Source organism: Cebus imitator, unplaced genomic scaffold (assembly GCF_001604975.1).
Source record: "Cebus imitator isolate Cc_AM_T3 unplaced genomic scaffold, Cebus_imitator-1.0 Scaffold29, whole genome shotgun sequence".
NCBI lineage: Eukaryota > Metazoa > Chordata > Mammalia > Primates > Cebidae > Cebus > Cebus imitator.
The window spans coordinates 5788067-5805922 of NW_016107344.1; the positions used below are offsets into that span (position 1 = coordinate 5788067).

A 17856-nucleotide genomic window follows, 5' to 3' on the forward strand; every position below is an offset into this window, starting at 1 on the left:
CCACTTTATGTTGATGGGCCTGTGTACAGCTTGGTGAATGCTTTCAAGACTGTCCCATTCCTTCTCCGCTTACTCCCAAGTAGGTGCAGCCTAGAGAAGGTGAATGGTCTTTCAGAAACACACAGTCAGTTTGGATCTCAGGGAGACTCTTTTAGGCTTTTTTCCTCGTTCTATTAAACATATGACTGTTTTGACATTTTGCACATCTTGGATGTGCAAAATCCGGAAATGTATTTGAGACTGAGCTCTGGTCTCTTCAGCTGCAGCACCCAATTAAATCCTCCTCTTAAATGCTTTCCACCAAGATCTCAGTCATTTTTGACAATTCTTTAGGCATGCAGTTTTCCATACTCTGTTCCAAATAAAGGTGGTCTCCATGGGCAGAGCTGCTAACTTTTCCATTGGACAGAAGTATTGTGTTAATTGTGGTCACTTAGTTTTTAATTTCATTTGATTTGTAAATTCAGACATGGGAACAATGAAATTAAAGACAATAATGATTTCTAAGTAGAGATGAATCCCTTTACTACCAGAACATTTTTCCCAAATATATGTCCAGGAGCACATGTAAGAAAAGTTGCCTAATACACATTAACCACTAAGGCTTGTCTCATATTAATAATTAAATATAATTATTTAATATTATAGATGCAAATTTATTTAACCCTGGCTCACCCAAGTGTTGCTTCAGAAACATTAGACTTCAATTATCAGTTTTTCTTATGTTTCGCCTTTGAATTTGAAACTGTCCCAATGGTCCCATAGGCTGTTCTTTTGGATAAACATAGAAATTGACCTTTCTGTTCTTAAGGCTTAAATTTTTTATTTGTTTTATCTGAGTTCCTTCCTCAGGAAAGAACCTTCAGGCCTCTCAAAAGAAAAAAAAAGTATCAAATAATTCAAACTCACCAGATCACCACATCCAGGCAATGAAACTTCCAACCCGTCATTCATCATAATTGTCTCTTTGCCCCTCCCTATCCTGTTTTCTTACACATTGTTGAATCTCTTCCTTGCTATATAAGCCCCTGGTTTTAGTGGGTCAGGGAAATGGATTTGAGACTGAGCTCCGCTCTCTTCAGCTGCAGCACCCAATTAAAGACCTCTTTGGATACTTGTCATCACAGTGATGGACTGTCTGTATGGTGAGAAGCAGGGCCTAGACCGAATCCCTGGTGTTTTGGTAGCGAATTTAGTTGTTGTATAGTAAATGATCCACTAGAAATTAATATCCTTAACACATATTTCTTTGGGATGAAGCTTTACCAGAATACAATCCATTAATTCAAACTTCATAAATTTTTCAGTTAAAAACCCACAAATTATGAAGTTTTCAAATAGGTGCCAAACTTCAGAAGATGCAAAAATGCTTAGTAGTATGTACCTCAGTAAAAAATTAGGGATTGATCCTTGAAATATATTTTTATGTATCTCTCCCATTCAATCCATTAGCAAATTCTATCAACCACAGAAATATAGCTCAAATCAATCTGCTTTCCTTCATCCCAATTGCCACGACCTACCTCTAAGCCACTGTTGGTTCTACCCTTGAAACTAGAGTCTATTTCCACTCTTACTTGGCACCAATAAAACCTTCACTCAGTAGCCAGAGGGAACTTTTTAAAATAAAAATTGAATCCAAAGAAACTGAAAGCAGCATATCCCAGTGATATCTGCATGTCCATGGTCACTGCAGCATTATTCATGATAGTCAAAATACAAAATCAAAATGCATGTTCAACAACAGGCAACTGGATAAAGAGAATGTTTTTTATAAACCCAATGGAATATTACTCAGCCTTAAAAAAGACAAAAATTCTGTCACTTGTGACAACATGGCCGAAACTGGAGAACATTATGTTAAGTGAAATAAGTCAGGCATAGAAAGACAAATACCACATTATCTTCCTTATATATGGAGTCTGAAGCAATCATACTCAGAGTAAAATGGTTGTTATGAGAGGCGGGAGGCAGGAGAAAAAAAATAGGAAAATGGTTGTCAAAGGGTACAAAGTTTCAGTTAGGAAGAATAAGTTTTTTAAGATCTACTGCACAACATGAGGACTACAGTTAATAATGCATTGTATATTCAAAATTGCTTAGAGATTAAATGTCAAATGTCTCACCACAGAAAGTAAGTGAAGGCATGTATATGCTAATTAGCTTTATTTAATCATTCCACGTTGTATCACACTGTATACCGTAAATGCATGCAATTATTCTTTGTCAATTAAATGTAATAAAAAAATAAAAATACAATCTTATTCTGTTATGTTTTTCTATTGATTATTTTGTATTGTCTTTCTTTATTAATATGTTCAATAGTCATATGATAAAGCATAAAGTCAGGTCTCATCAGATAAAGAAACATTTTCAGATGGTTTATCAAAATTTATACATGAAAACCTGTATTTGAAAGTGTAAAGTATAGAAACAAACATATGCCAATATAGAAATTTATTACATGAATTTAGATGGATACACACACATACAAACATATACATTAAATTCTGTATTTTATGTTACATCTCATGTTTAGGAAGAAACACCCTTCTGGTACTAAAAAGTTTTCTTTGTAAGCAATTAGGACTTCTTATTATGTAATGTCCCCTCTTGGTCCACCAGCACTCTCAATTTTATTACCTTACCTATAATTTTACTTTGTGTACATGTTTATATACATTTTTTTGTTCATTGAATTTTTTTACTTGTTCATTGTTTTACAATTTACTTTTTAGCCCTCAGTTTTCTTTAAATGTTTTATAGAAGTTTACATAGCTACCTCATCTCTTATAATTGATAATTTAATCCCCATTTTAATCACTACTTTATCATTTAGGTTTTTCTATTTCAAGCAATAATAAAATGACATATGTCAGATAGATTGCAAATTGCTGAATGCATTGTCTAATCTTCTCTTATTCTTTAGTAAGAGAACTTCATTTTTTCAGGGCAGCAATTGACCCAACTAAGACAAAATTTTATACTTTGCTGCTATTTGGGACCATTTAACTAAAAACTGGTAAATGAATATGCCAATTTTATTTTACTTTCAGGAATCATTCTTAAAGAAACAGTGTTTCGTCTTCCTTCTCTCCTTCTATTACTTGCTAGCTGCAATATGTATGCAATAACATACAAAAGCAGTAATACAAAGGAAAATGGACCTTCATTAATTGCGGAAAAGCAATGCAAGTGAAGACCCAGATGCTGAATAATAGCCTTGAAAGCTAACTGCCTAGACATTTGTCTTACATTGGCAAACAATTTTGGTAAGCTGTTATATTTTACTCTTTGGAAGGCAAACTGCAGGCTGGCTAAGGTGGTGTTATTAAGTAGAATTGTAAAGGGATTCACAGGATCACTTTGTGATTTCAGCTTGTTGCTTTTGGTAAAATCCTACAAGATGGTTGTGGACTCAACATAAGAAAAGTCTACCAACCCAAATGCCCATTGATGTTAGACTGGACAGGGAAAATGTGGCACATATACACCATGGAATATTATGCAGCCATAAAATATGATGAGCTCGTGACCTTTGAACAGACATGGATGAACCTGGAAACCATCATTCTCAGCAAACTGACACAAGAGCAGAAAATCAAGCACCGCATGTTCTCACTCACAGGCTGGTGTTGAACAATGAGAACACATGCACACAGGGAGGGGAGCACTACACACTGGGGTCTGTTGGGGGGAAATAGGGGAGGGACGGTGTGGGGTGGGGAGCTGAGGAGAGATAGCCTGGGGAGAAATGCCAGATATAGGTGAAGGGGAGGAAGGCAGCAAATGACGCTGCCATGTGTGTACCTATGCCACTATCTTGCATGTTCTTCAAATGTACCCCCAAACCTAAAATGCAATAAAAAAAAGAGAGAAGTCTACCTTTAAGCAGAAATAAGAATTTCTTATATCGCAGATTTGTAGGTTAAAAAGTCAACAGCTTTTGTCCTACATGTGACATGTATTTGTGCATGTGTAGAAAGATGGATAGATGGATGGATGGATGAATAGATGCATGGACAGTTAGATAGATAAAGTTTCCTAGGGCTGATGTAACAAATTACCATAAACTTAGTGGTCTGAAACAAAAAAGAATAATTATCTCACACTTATAGAAGCTAACAATTTAAAATCAAAGTGTTAGGATGAGTACTTTCTGGAGACATTAAGGGAGAATCTGATCTGTTTCTCTTCTGATTTCTGGTGGTTACTGGTAATCCCTGGCATTTTTTGGCTTGTAGCTGAAATCACACCACTGTACTTATATGACCACATAAACTTTTTCCCTTGTGTTTCTCTCTGTGTTAATATGGGCTTCTTAAAAAGATGCTATCATTAGATTTAGGACCTACCCTAATTCAGTATGACTGAATTTTAACTAATTACATCTGCAAAACCCCTATTTCCAAATAAGATTACTTTCTGAGATTTCCTAAGGATGTGAATTTTGGAGAGATGCTACTAAGCACAATAAAGATAGATGATAGATAGCAATGCCAAAAATTTAACAGTAACAGGTTACTGAAATACTATTACTCCACTGCAAAGAGGCAATTTAGGGTGTTGTTTCTCTATCCAAGCTCATTGATTCAGATGGCATCAATTTTCAGACAGTTGCAGATGGGAACTGCAGATAATAGGAAATGTAAAATTCCTTAATCTTAACTAATCTGTTTACACAAGCTCTTTGCCAATGGTTGCCTGCATTTGAGACTGGAAGCAAATAAACCAGAAGTCTACTCTATGTACACACCTGTCCTGAAAAAACAGCCTGTGGCAGCTATCTCCCTAAAAAAGTCCAGGTCTTTAAAACTACACCACCAGAAATTGGTCTAACATAACTAGGCAATCACCAAGAAGGACAGTCTTCATTACTCATCTCACTAATGGCAATGAAGGACGGGGAACCAAAGAAATTTAGAGAAGACAGAGAAAGTCGAGGTCAATGGAGATAGTTGAGATGCCAACTTCTCAACGAACAGGGCTGTAGATATTTATTCCATTCATTATTCCCACATCATGGCATATTTGAATAGAAGTGCATACCTGCAGGGGATAGTCAGGCTCCAATTTCAAAGATAACTTCTGTCTGCTAGTTGAGCAGACTTAATCAAACTACAAAACAAGGCTTAAACAATTTCAGCAAAGTCTCAGGATACAAAATCAATGTGCAAAAATCACAAGCATTTCTATACACCAATAACAGACTAACAGAGAACCAAATCACGAGGGAACTCCCATTCACAATTGCTACAAAGAGAATAAAATACCTAGGAATACAAGTAACAAAGGATGTAAAGGACCTCTTCAAGGAGAACTACAAACCACTGCTCAAGGAAATAAAATTGGACACAAGCAGATGGAAAAACATTCCATGCTCATGGTTAGGAAGAATTCATATGGTGAAAATGGCCATACTGCCCAAAGTAATATATAGAGTCAACGTAATCCCCATCAAGTAACTAATGAACTTTTTCACAGAACTGGAAAGAACACCTTAAACTTCATATGGAACCAAAAGAAAGCCTGCATAGTCAAGACAATCCTAAACGAAAAGAACAAAGCCAGAGGCATCATGCTATGGGACTTCAGACTATACTACAAGGTTACAGTAATCAAAACAGCATGGTACTGGTACCAAAACAGAGATATAGACTAATGGAACAGAACAGAGACCTTGGAGGCAACGCCACACATCTACAACATCAGATCTTTGACAAACCTGACAAAAACAAGCAATGGGGAAAGGATTCCCTGTTCAATAAATGGTGTTGGGAGAACTGACTAGCCATGTGCAGAAAGCACAAATTGGACCCCTTCCTGACACCTTTCACTAAAATTAACTTCAGATGGATTAAAGACTTAAACATAAGACCTAATACCATAAAAACCCTAGAAGAAAACCTAGGCAAAACCATTCAGGGCATAGGGATTGACAAGGAGTTCATGACTAAAACACCAAAAGCATTGGCAACAAAAGACAAAATAGACAAATGGGATATAACTAAACTTCAGAGCTTCTGCACAGCACAAGAAACAATCATTAGAGTGTACCAGCAACCAACAGAATGGGAAAAAATTTTGCAACCTACCCATCTGACAAAGGGCTAATATCCAGAATCTGCGAAGAACTAAAACAAATTTACAGGAAAAAAACAAACCCATTCAAAAGTGGTCGAAGGATATGAACAGATGCTTTTTAAAAGAAGACATATATGAGGACAACAAACATATGACAAAATGCTCATCAACACTGGTCATTAGAGAAATTCAAATCAAAACCACATTGAGATACTATCTCACACCAGTTAGAATGGAGATCATTAAAAAAATCTGGAGACAACAATGCTGGAGAGGATGTGGAGAAATAGGAATATTTTACACTGTTGGTGGGAGTGTAAATTAGCTCAGCCATAGTGGAAGACAGTGTGGTGATACCTCAAGGATCTAGAAATAGAAATTCCATTTGACACAGCAATCCTATTACTGGGTATATACTGAAAGGATTATAAATCATTCTATTATAAGGACACATGCACATGTACATTCACTGAGGCACTGTTTACAATAGCAAAGACCTGGAATCAACCCAAATGCCCATCAATGATAGACTGAACACGGAAAATGTGGCACATATACACTATGGATTACTATGCTGCCATAAAAAATGATGAGTTCATGTCCTTTGTAGGGACATGGATGTATCTGGAAATGGTCATTCTCGGCAAACTGACAGAAGAACAGAAAACCAAACACAGCATGTTCTCACTCGTAGGCTGGTGTTGAACAATTAGAACACATGGGCACAAGTAGGGGAGCATCACACAGTGGGGTCTGTTGGTGGGAGGGCTTAAGGGGGGACAGCAGGGGAGTGAGGAGGTTGGGGAGAGATAACTTGGGGAGAAATGCCAGATACAGGTGACGGGAGGATGGATGCAGCAAACCACATGGCCATGTACGTACATATGCAACAATCCTGCATGATCTACACATATACCCCAGAACCTAAAGCACAATTAAAAAAAAAAAAAAAAACCTAAAACAATGAAACAAGTAATGTCATGCACAACTGATGGATACATTTCAGTGGGTTTCTTTTATTAAATTAAGCAGGGAAAACATTCAGTGTTACAGAAATGCCCTCAAAAATGTGAAACAATCTGTAGATTCCAAAATAGCTAATAATCACGAGCAAGGTTATTTTCTATGTTAAGGATGATGTCTGTAGTGTTATCTATTTACTCAATAAACACACAAAAAACAACTCTGTCAAAGTAGCTGCTGAAAATAAAGATTGCCATTTCCGTAGGAATAATCATGACCTTAGAGTTTTATATGTACACTCCATTATTTCTGATAATTTTATATATTAATGTTTAGAGTTTAATTGTGACAGATTGTTTGGAGCTACAATACTACATGCTATAAACTAAATAACAGGTGAGTCATGTCAGGGCTAATTACAGGAGGTTCTAGTGTCATCAGCTAATGCTTGTCTTGGAAAGAAAAACTGATTGCTTACATTGTCCATCAATGTTCAACGTTTTATCTCACAGGTATTATAAACAAGTATTAAATATAATATTCTGAATCACATTCATTTTATGCTCAATACGTTTTTTAAATTAAAAATATGTAAGGGATCATGAAGAAAAAGCTAGAAATAACTTGAAAAACCTAATTATGTGACAAATATGACACTTTGTACACTTAGAGTATATAACTGCATTAACATCTCAATGATTATGCATGATTTTTCTCAAAATGTAACTTTGAAGCAGAATGTACTACATTTTAGTGAAACACTGAGAAAAAATAAGTTAGAATATATCATTTTGATACATTCTAAAATTTTTTAATTTCTTAAATAATGGATATATTGTTATAATTTCTATCTTTAATAAAGTAACTAGTTTGTTAAGATTTTATATTACTTGTGCAGAATCCAAGATTAGAAATCATTGCTTCATGGAGGCCACGATAACAACCAAAATGGAAATCAAAATTTACTCACAAATAAGGACTAAAGAGGTCAGTACTGCAGGATGTATTATAGAAGAAATGCATGAATATATTAATATAGGGAAAAATAAGGAATGTATCAAAGAGACTATGAAAAAGCTGCTTTTCGATATTTTTTAGAGTTGTACATGGTCACGTTTTACTCCTATCTTGTGAAACTGGTTACCCATGATACACTGGGCACATCTTCAATTACATTAATGTAAATGTATTAAAAATTTACCAAAGTTTTCATATAAATTTAAGGAGATTATAGCAAAATTTTTTTCTCATTTTGTCTGCTACACTTTCATTAAAGGAGACTTATATGGATAAGTTAATATAAACCTATATTGATAGGTTTGAAATCTTCAGAAAACTTTAAGGAATACAAACATCATTTATAAACATTAAAGATTAAAATACATTTACATGTTTAGAAATGAGCCCCCTGGCTGGGTGTGGTGGCTCGTGCCTGTAATCTCAACACTTTGGGAGGTCAAGGCAGGTAGGCTGCTTGAGGCCAGGAGTTCAAGGCTAGCCTGGGATAAATGGTGAAACCCTGTCTCTACAAAAAATACACCAATTAGCCGGCTATGGTAATATGTGCCTGTAATCCTAGCTACTGGGGAGGCTAAGGTGGGAGGATGGCTTGAGCCTGGGAGGCACAAGTTGCAATGGCCGGAGATGCTGCCACTGCACTTCAACCTCAGTGACAGAATGAGACCTTGTCTCAAAAAAGAAAAGAAACAAAAAATGAGCCTCCTTCAAATGCACCAAGTTCATTCATCTGAAGCTTACTTAGAATTGTGAATAATTACTATAACATCACCCAGTAAATTTCCTCATATTTTATACCCCAAAATTAATTCTGTTGACCCAAATATAAATGAGTTATTTTTAAAGAAAGAGAGTTCACTTCTTATTTGTTTCCAGATGACAAATAGCAAAGATTTGGAACCCACCCAAATGCCCAACAATCATAGACTGGATAAAGAAAATGTGGCCCATATACACCATGGAATACTATGCAACCATAAAAAATGATGAGTTCATGTTCTTTGCAGGGACATGAATGAAGCCGGAAACTATCATTCTCAGCAAACTGAAACAAGAACAGAAAACCAAACGCTGCATGTTCTCACTCATAAGTGGGTGTTGAACAAAGAGAACACATGGACACAGGGAGGGGAACATCACACACAGGGACCTGGGGGTGGGGAGGCTAGGGGAGGAATAGCAAGGGTGGGGGGATTGAGAAGGAATAGCCTTAGGAGAAATACCTAATGTAGATGACAGGGTGATGGAAGCAGCAATCAACCACCATGGCACGTGTGTATCTTTATAACAAACCTGCACAATCTGCACATGTACGCCAGAACTTAAAGTATAATAAATTTTTAAAAAAGAAAAAAGCAAATAGAGTGTTTAAATTTTAAGAGGAACACAATAAATCAGTGTTATGCCTATATGTTTTCAATGAGACATCTGTGAAAATACACGTCCTTTTTTTTTTTTTTATTACACTTTAAGTTCTGGGGTACATGTGCAGATCTTGCAGGATTCTAACATAGGTGTACACATGCCATGGTGGTTTGCTGCCTCCATCCCCCCATCACCTACATTAGGTATTTCTCCTAATGTTATCACTCCCCATTCTCCCCAACCTCTTCTATCCTTCCCCAGCCCCACCACCCCCCACCAGACCCCAGTGTGTGATATTCCCCTCCCTGTGTCTATGTGATCTCATTGTTCAACACCCACTTATGAGTGACAACATGCAGTGTTTGGTTTTCTGTTCTTGTGCCAGTTTGCTGACAATGACGGTTTCCAGATTCATCCATGTCCCTACAAAGGACACAAACTATCGTTTCTTATGGCTGCATAGTATTCCATGGTGTATATTTGCCACATTTTCTTTATCCAGTCTATGATTGACAGGCATTTGGGTTGATTCCAAGTCTTTGCTATTGTAAACAGTGCAGCAATAAACGTATGTGTGCATGTGTCATTATAACAGAACAATTTATAATCCTTTGGGTATATACCTAGTAATGGGATTGCTAGGTGAAATGGTATTACTATTTCTAGATCCTTGAGCAATTGGCACACTGTCTTCCACAATGGTTGAACTAATTTACACTAAAAAATATGGGACAGTTCACAAATTTGCGTGTTATCCTTGCACAGGGGCCATGCTAATCTTCTCTGTATCATTCCAATTTTAGTATATGTGCTGCTGAAGTGAGCACCACATGTCCATATTACATTAATCATATATGAACAAACCAATGTTAATAAATGTGTTTTTAAAAGCTATTCAGAACAATTCAAAATCATTAGAAACTATGGTTTTCAACAAAATATGTGCTATTTAAAATGGAATAAATTTTGTTTTGAGAAAAGCATGACAGGAAGTAGGATTTCTCTTTCTGTAAAGAACTTTTAAGTTTTCAGAAAACTTCTACAGAGATAAATTTCTCATGGTATTAGATATCTTAGCAATGTGTCCAAATTTAGACATTTTTACTAATTATACAATGAGATCTGAGAAACCTAATTCTAATTGCTCTTTGTCTTTGTCTAACATAGAATACTAGACAAGATTTATAAAGAATTACCCATGTGTTATTTTATATCAGTTCCATACTTAATAGAAAAGGATTCTTAAATTCCACATTGAAATGCCACCAACCAATTTTTAAGCATGTTTCTTTTATCAGCCTAAATCTCACAAAAACCTATGTAACTTACATGAAAAACAGAGACCAGTTAGTCTCCTTGACTTTATCATTATAAAAATCTAAAATGGAAAATTAAGTGAGAAAGTTTAGTTTTTGCAAATTAGTAAAACTGAACATACACCCATTAATTTCTGACTAAGAAAGGACAATGATAATACCAGAGGCATAATGTGCACATCTTTTTTATCCATATAACTTTCAGAGCCTCTTCTGGGTGCTACTGTTCACAACACCTCGAGACAAAAGCAGGAAAAACAAGCTTGGCTTAATAACTTCTATAATATTTAGGTCATACTACTAATTCTGTGTCGGCAATATTTGGGGTTGGGCAATACTTTTAGTTAGGCATATGGTTAGGAGTCTTAAATTTTCTCTCTCCACTCCATTCCCTGACCATTGGGCTAGAGAAGCAAAACTCTAACATCCTAATAAACAAAGAAGACAAGTGAGACAGAAAGAAGACAGGGACAGAAAGTTTTCCCAAAGCCTAGCCAACAAAAATGTGCTATAGCAATTACAACATTATTAATGAAAGAAATTTTTTAAATCAACAATGGTGAGAAAATAAACATAACTTTCACGAAGTTGGAATCATCATTCCATTCTTATAAAACATACATATTGTATTATTACATATTGCTGTTGGAATATTCAATATTTTTCTAAGGTGAAATTAAAACTTCCAATTAAAAAGGACCTTCAGAAATTCTGTATAATTACATGTTCTTTAAAGCCAGACACTGGAAGAACAGCTACAGAAAAACCCATATAGGCTTTAAAACATACTTATTTCCAACAAAAAGTAAGATCTGAAGAATGTGCAGAGGAAAGAATGGATATAATTTGCATGTGTTTCTAAATCACTGGTTTTTAAAGAATATTTTAACAATCACATTCACTCCTGTGGAAAAATGAAACAAATATCAATATATGTCATTTGAATTCTTTGCAATATTAGATTGTTATGCTTCCTATTGAGAACAAATGACTTGTCATGGAATTATATCAGGTTAATTAGAAAAATGTAAGTGAACTATATCAAAAATTACTTATTATTTAAATAATTTGTAAACCGGTATGATGTGGTGCAGTCACACACAAATTTCATAGCCTAAAGCTAGATATGCTTATTTTGTCATTAACCGCTCAAAGTCACTTAATTTCATATTCTTTTAATTTTTTGTATGTTGATAACATATCATACGATTCAAATCAAGTAACAAATGAGAATGTAATTAAAATTATAAAATTAATACACAACTACCATTATTAGCATACTTAAATGAATTATGGTTAAACCATAATTGGAGTCATAGTCAATTTTAGATTGTATCTTATGCCTGAATATTTTGTTTGTATCATGGCAGGATTTAGACACACACAACAAAAAGGTATACAGAAATATCCAGACAGGTGGCCAGGCACAGTGGTTCATGCCTGTAATCCCAGCACTTTGGGAGGCCAAGGCAGGTGGATCACCTGAGGTCAGAAGTTCAAGAACAGCCTGGCCAACATGGAGAAACCCCGTCTCTACTAAACATACAAAAATTAGCCAGGAGTGGTGGCAGGCACCTGTAGTTCCAGCTACTTGGGAGGCTGGGGCAGGAGAATCCCTTGAACCTGGGAGGTGGAGGTCGCAGTGAGTTGATGTTGCACCACTGCACTCCAGCATGGGGAACAAGAGCCCAGCTCAGTCTTAAAAAAAAAAAAAAGTGAAAAAAAGAATTATTCAGACAGGTTAAATCTTTACTGCTTTGCAACTGAAAAATTTCCAAGGAAAAACCTAATCCTAGAGGTGGAAGAGTCTCTATTTTTAGAACTTTGGAGGAGATAAAGTGGTTCCTCTATTTTAGTGCTGTTTCTGTTGTCAGAATTGTCTTCTTAGAACAAAACCCTGCTCATTTGAACTGCAAAAGAAAAGATCAGAAAGGAATTCCCCGGTAACTCACTTCCACTAATACCTTTCCAAGCAGTAACAATGAAACATAAATAGCAATAGGTAGAAGGGGTTTCACATGAAGATCAACAGAGGCAACATTTAATAAGAAAATTATGCTGAAACAAAATTCAAAAGAACTCTACGATTATGTTCAATCTGGTGCCCATGTATTTCACTGTTGAGACAGCAGATTGTCATTTTGAAAAACAGAATGGGAGAAATCTAAGCTTCTAGGCATTTTGCCTAATTTTTCTTTGGCTCTCCCTCATTTCCTTTAAGCCTTAGACACATGACCACAGAGTCCAGACCTGGAGTATACTGAGCTGTAAGTTACAATATTTTGGTTGTGAAGAGCTGGAGGTAACTTGAAAAATTTTAATGCTACGCAGTTGCCAGAGGTTATTAGAAGCATACTGATGATCTAGGTATAAATTATTTTAATAAAAAAGATTGTGAAATACAAAATGCCAACCAATTTCTCAGAGCACTGCAATGAAAAATGATGGACATAGAGAAACATTTGGTTAAGTCCCCAGTAGCAAAATAGGCTTTTGAAAAAACTGGACATTTTAAAAGGCCATAGATGATGAATCCATTACATAAAAGTCAAAGACTCTAAGAGTACTTAGGAAATAATGAATGTGCTGTCTCCGATGGATTATGTAATGATTTAAAAATATATATAAAGGTAAAGTAGGCATACTGAAACAATGACCAGAATGCATGTAGAAGATAAAAGAAAGGTTGGGAGTAGCTGTGGGAAAGGGAAACCTTCTCAAAGAAAAGTGGAAATTTAAAAAATTTGAGTGGGTAAAATATAAGAGTAAGTTAGCTTAAGAAATGCTAATGTCTTAATGATAAGCTTAGATTTTTAATGAAAATGTTAATATGCTGCTATTTTATATTATTATACTAGTCATAACACAATATGTCATTATACTATTTAATGAAATTTATTTATAACTATAATAAAAATAATTTTATCTTTATTTATAAATATAAATTATAAATATATTTTATTAAATATTAATCCAATATATTTATATGTTTATATATTGATGAAGTATATTTTTTATTAATCAACAATTATATTAATAACTTTCATAGCCAGTTATTTTAAAGCCCCAATTACAAATGAGATTATATTGGACTCCAGAAAATATATTTATTTCTAAACACAGTAGGATATATATGTTATTTCTAAACACAGTGGTAGATATACATATATGTATATCTATCAGATAAATGCTGCTTGATTTTTTTAAGTTTTAATTTTTTTGAAAATATTTCACATTGCTATTTTAAATAAACATGCTGAATTAAAGTAAGAAGACCTCAAATAATGTTTTAAAGCTATAAAATTGTATGCACAACATAAACTTAACTAAAATTCAGTGAGATAAATGGGTTGATCCAATAAATCAGACTATTCGAGTTTGAATGACTGCTTTCCCACCCCTCACCTTCATCTAACCTTGAGCCTCTTATTTAATCTGTCACACCTCTGCAATACATGTTGATAATCATAGTACCTACCTAACAGATTGATGAGCATTTTTAGTACAATGTGTGGCACAGGGTGGGTTTCAATACTTTATAATTTCCATACAGGAACTGCAGCCATCCTACTAAATTATGAATACAACGTATAGAAAACCACTATTTCACCATGTGAAATAGTGGTAAATAGTGAAACCAGAAGAGTCATGTGATAATTCATTGCAAAAGCAACTTGTCATTTCAGATGAAGTGATTGGCATGAAACTGAATTAATCATTCTAAAATTTGGGAAAGTCACACTGTAAAAGTCAACTCTGCACATTCTGGTTAACTTTCAGGAGAATAAGATTATTTCTCACAAGCTCTTAAAAAAAAAAAAAAAACTATTATTATACCCACCTCATAAGGTGTAATAAAAATTGTATATATTTAAGGTGTGCAATGTAATGTTTTGAAACATGTATACATTATAGAATGAATATCACTCAAACTTATTCCAAATTGTACTCTTCATTAATTTAAATTTGTTAATGTTACGGTTAATTTTTATGATGTTTCTCCTGGATAAACTGATGTTTCTCATTGCAAAAATCAGAAATGTCTACTTTAAATGTTAAACAGTAAATAAAAATTAAGTATTACTTTTTCTCACAAAGAAACTTAATGAACATATTGGTGGGAGAAGTTAACTATTTGGTTAAAATCATTGCAAAATACAGGGGAGTTTCGATACCAAAGTATTCATTTCTTATGTACACTCCAAATATAAAACTGGTATCAGCAGCAATTACGAAGAGAATTAAATTGCAGGGTGCCATATGTAGTGACTTTTATAGTTGCATTCATACTGATTACATGTAATTTTTATAGCAGACCTCTTTTAACTTTATAAAAGAATATGGCAATTAGATGCTTTTGCTTTACTACATGATATATGATCCGATGGAAGCGCTGTAGAAAAGCTGTCTGAATTTAAATGTGTATTTTCACTACATTTAAAAATATCTTGCTTGGTATTTTAAGTATTGTAGAACAGATAGTGTAACATCGCTATTAGTTTTCATAATCATGTCTTATTTTGTACAAAAAAATCAATAAATTACAAACTTAAAGTTGTGTTATTAAGGAATGCTTTCCATAGAATGACTGATACACTTATTACTAATATTGAACTTTTAAAAATGACATCTGTATTAATGAAGATTGGCATTAGCTTTGTAATAAAAGGAGATCTTTGTACCTCTATAAATAACATGTATTTCATTCTCTTTACAGCTTACTTTCGACATTTTGTTATGAGACAGTCATAGATATATGCAATATCCTGAGAGAGATTCCATTTTTAAGTAAAAAATTTGTATGTAAAAGATGTTCTTCAATAACAAATTTAAAGTTTTAGTTCTATTTTCTATGAAATGTTCAAGCTACTTGATATGTAAAATCATATTATAGATGGTGATTTTATTTTATTCTACATTAAAAGCCAAATATCTCAATAATGAACAAAATACAACATTCCCATTCCAATGTTCACATTTGAAAATGAACATTTTAGTTTTTTCATTCATGTCCCATTGCCTAACATGTGTTCCAGAAATTTGATGGTACAAACTTAAAACATGGCAGAAACATCTCTTAAATCTACATGACTAACTTCACAAACTATAATGGTTCAACATTTAAAATACCTCAATTATCCTTTAGTTACTGCATAACAACACCTCCATGGTATTTCTTTATTATAAAGGCAGTTTATTCAAAACATAATTTCTTTTTGGAGCCTGAAACTTACTATAACAGAGGTTCTGAAAAAAGCATCTCTATAAAGATATCCTAAAAATAATTAAATGACCTGAACCACCAGCAGCTATGGAACAACATACACCTAATTGGGCCACATGAGAATCAAACCTCTGATGCTGGCCAGAGCAGCACATAGACAAAGAACAAAGATCCCCTCAGATGCTTGAACTCAGAGCACACTGATGGTGAGTTATACTTACTGCCTTCCCCAGTTAAGGCAACACTAGTCTACTTCTTTCACAGATTTAATAGAAAATGTTGCCATGTGATACAATTTGGACAGAGAACTTTTAATATGTATCCCACTAAAAATAGAAAGTGGCATCATACTGCTGCCAAAGATGAACAAAGAAACTTGCAAAAAGATCACATAGTAGGCAAAATTACGTTTGTAGAATACTGGAAAGAATAAATTGAATATCACTTTTGCTACCATCTAACTATATAATTCATGGGCCACGATTGTTCTCTAAAATAATATCGTTTAACTAGACAATCATTAATACTCCTCCAAAATTTTCCCTTCTCTAACCCTTATCCAGATCATGTATTAATGTATTATCAATTTCATGTATGTAAAAACCTAATTTATCAAGTACAAGCAATCACTAAATAGAGGTACAACTGACAATTGTGGAGAATTATTTCAAATATAGAATGTTTGTATCCACAAAACATAAATACATGAAAATATTCAGAAGTTGGTAATCAAAACTAAATATCCACATATTTAAATATTGTTTAGTAAGTTAAAGGGGATGACAACATCTATTCTATAAGATTTACTGTGAGATTAAAATGAGCTAAGGTAAAACATGTTGCACAAACTTAAACCACAATTTAATATCATAAAGTATGATCAGTTTTTATTGAATTAGCCTTTAAACTCTCTGCATTTATGTTTTTCCAAAATATTGCTTCTATTCTAGTTTCAATTTATGATGTCATTAATGAAGTACACAGAAACAGCAGCAGCAAGAACAACAACATAACTTTCTATGGGAATAACCCAAGGAAAAAGTCAAGCCCGTCTAAGGAGTAGACTGTTACTAGAACTTCTTCCATGTTGATTTATTCATTCAACGAATGCTTGTATGTCACCTGCACCATAAAAACTTCAGAGGAAAAAGTATGAGTAAGGGAGAATCTACTTCATTCTTGGAACTTAAGGCCAATTAAGAAGACAGACGTTGAATAAGTAATTTTAAGCATGAAGATTCTCAGCCTCCGCTGAGAGCTAATTTTAGGATCACAGGAAACTGCTGCACAATCAGAAATTAGTGTAAATGTTTTAGTAGTGACAGACATCGTAGGCTAGCTAAGGACAACAATATTAGTTGACAATAAAGGTTAATTGTAAGTAGGGAAGACATAGATTAGGATAGGTTGCCGCTTCACAGATACTAAAAGTCAGAATGACTAAAGAAGTAATTGAAGGACAAATATATGAGAATGTGTTCCACATATCCAGAGAAGCTCCTGAAAATATTCTGGAAGAGGCCCAGAAGACTAGTTTTTCTAAAGTATCCTAGGTATATAAGCTTGGTGGGATGCAATGGCGTTAAGTACTACAACATATGTATTCCCTGGAGTCTTTGTTTGTTTGTGCTGCTGTAACACAACAGCACAGACTGGGTAATTCAAAAAGAATAGACATTTATTTCTTACAGTTCCAGTGGTTGGGAAGTTCAAGATCAGGTGCTGGCAAGTTAATTAATAGGACCAGTTTTCTGTTTCCAAGATGACATTTTGAACACTGCATTCTCAAGAGGGAAGGAATACTATGGCCTCATGTAACAGAAGGTGAAAGAACAAAACAGAAAGAACTCCCCTCACCAAGCCCTTTTATAAGGGTATCTAATGCCA

At 34.4% G+C, this 17856-nt stretch overlaps 1 non-coding gene across 1 annotated transcript; it reads right to left on the minus strand.

The window, feature by feature from the left end:
- Positions 1-10149: 10149 nt before the first annotated feature.
- On the minus strand, positions 10150-10256 carry LOC119470395. The gene has a single exon (XR_005199287.1). It is a non-coding gene; the product is annotated as a U6 spliceosomal RNA (small nuclear RNA).
- Positions 10257-17856: the final 7600 nt, after the last annotated feature.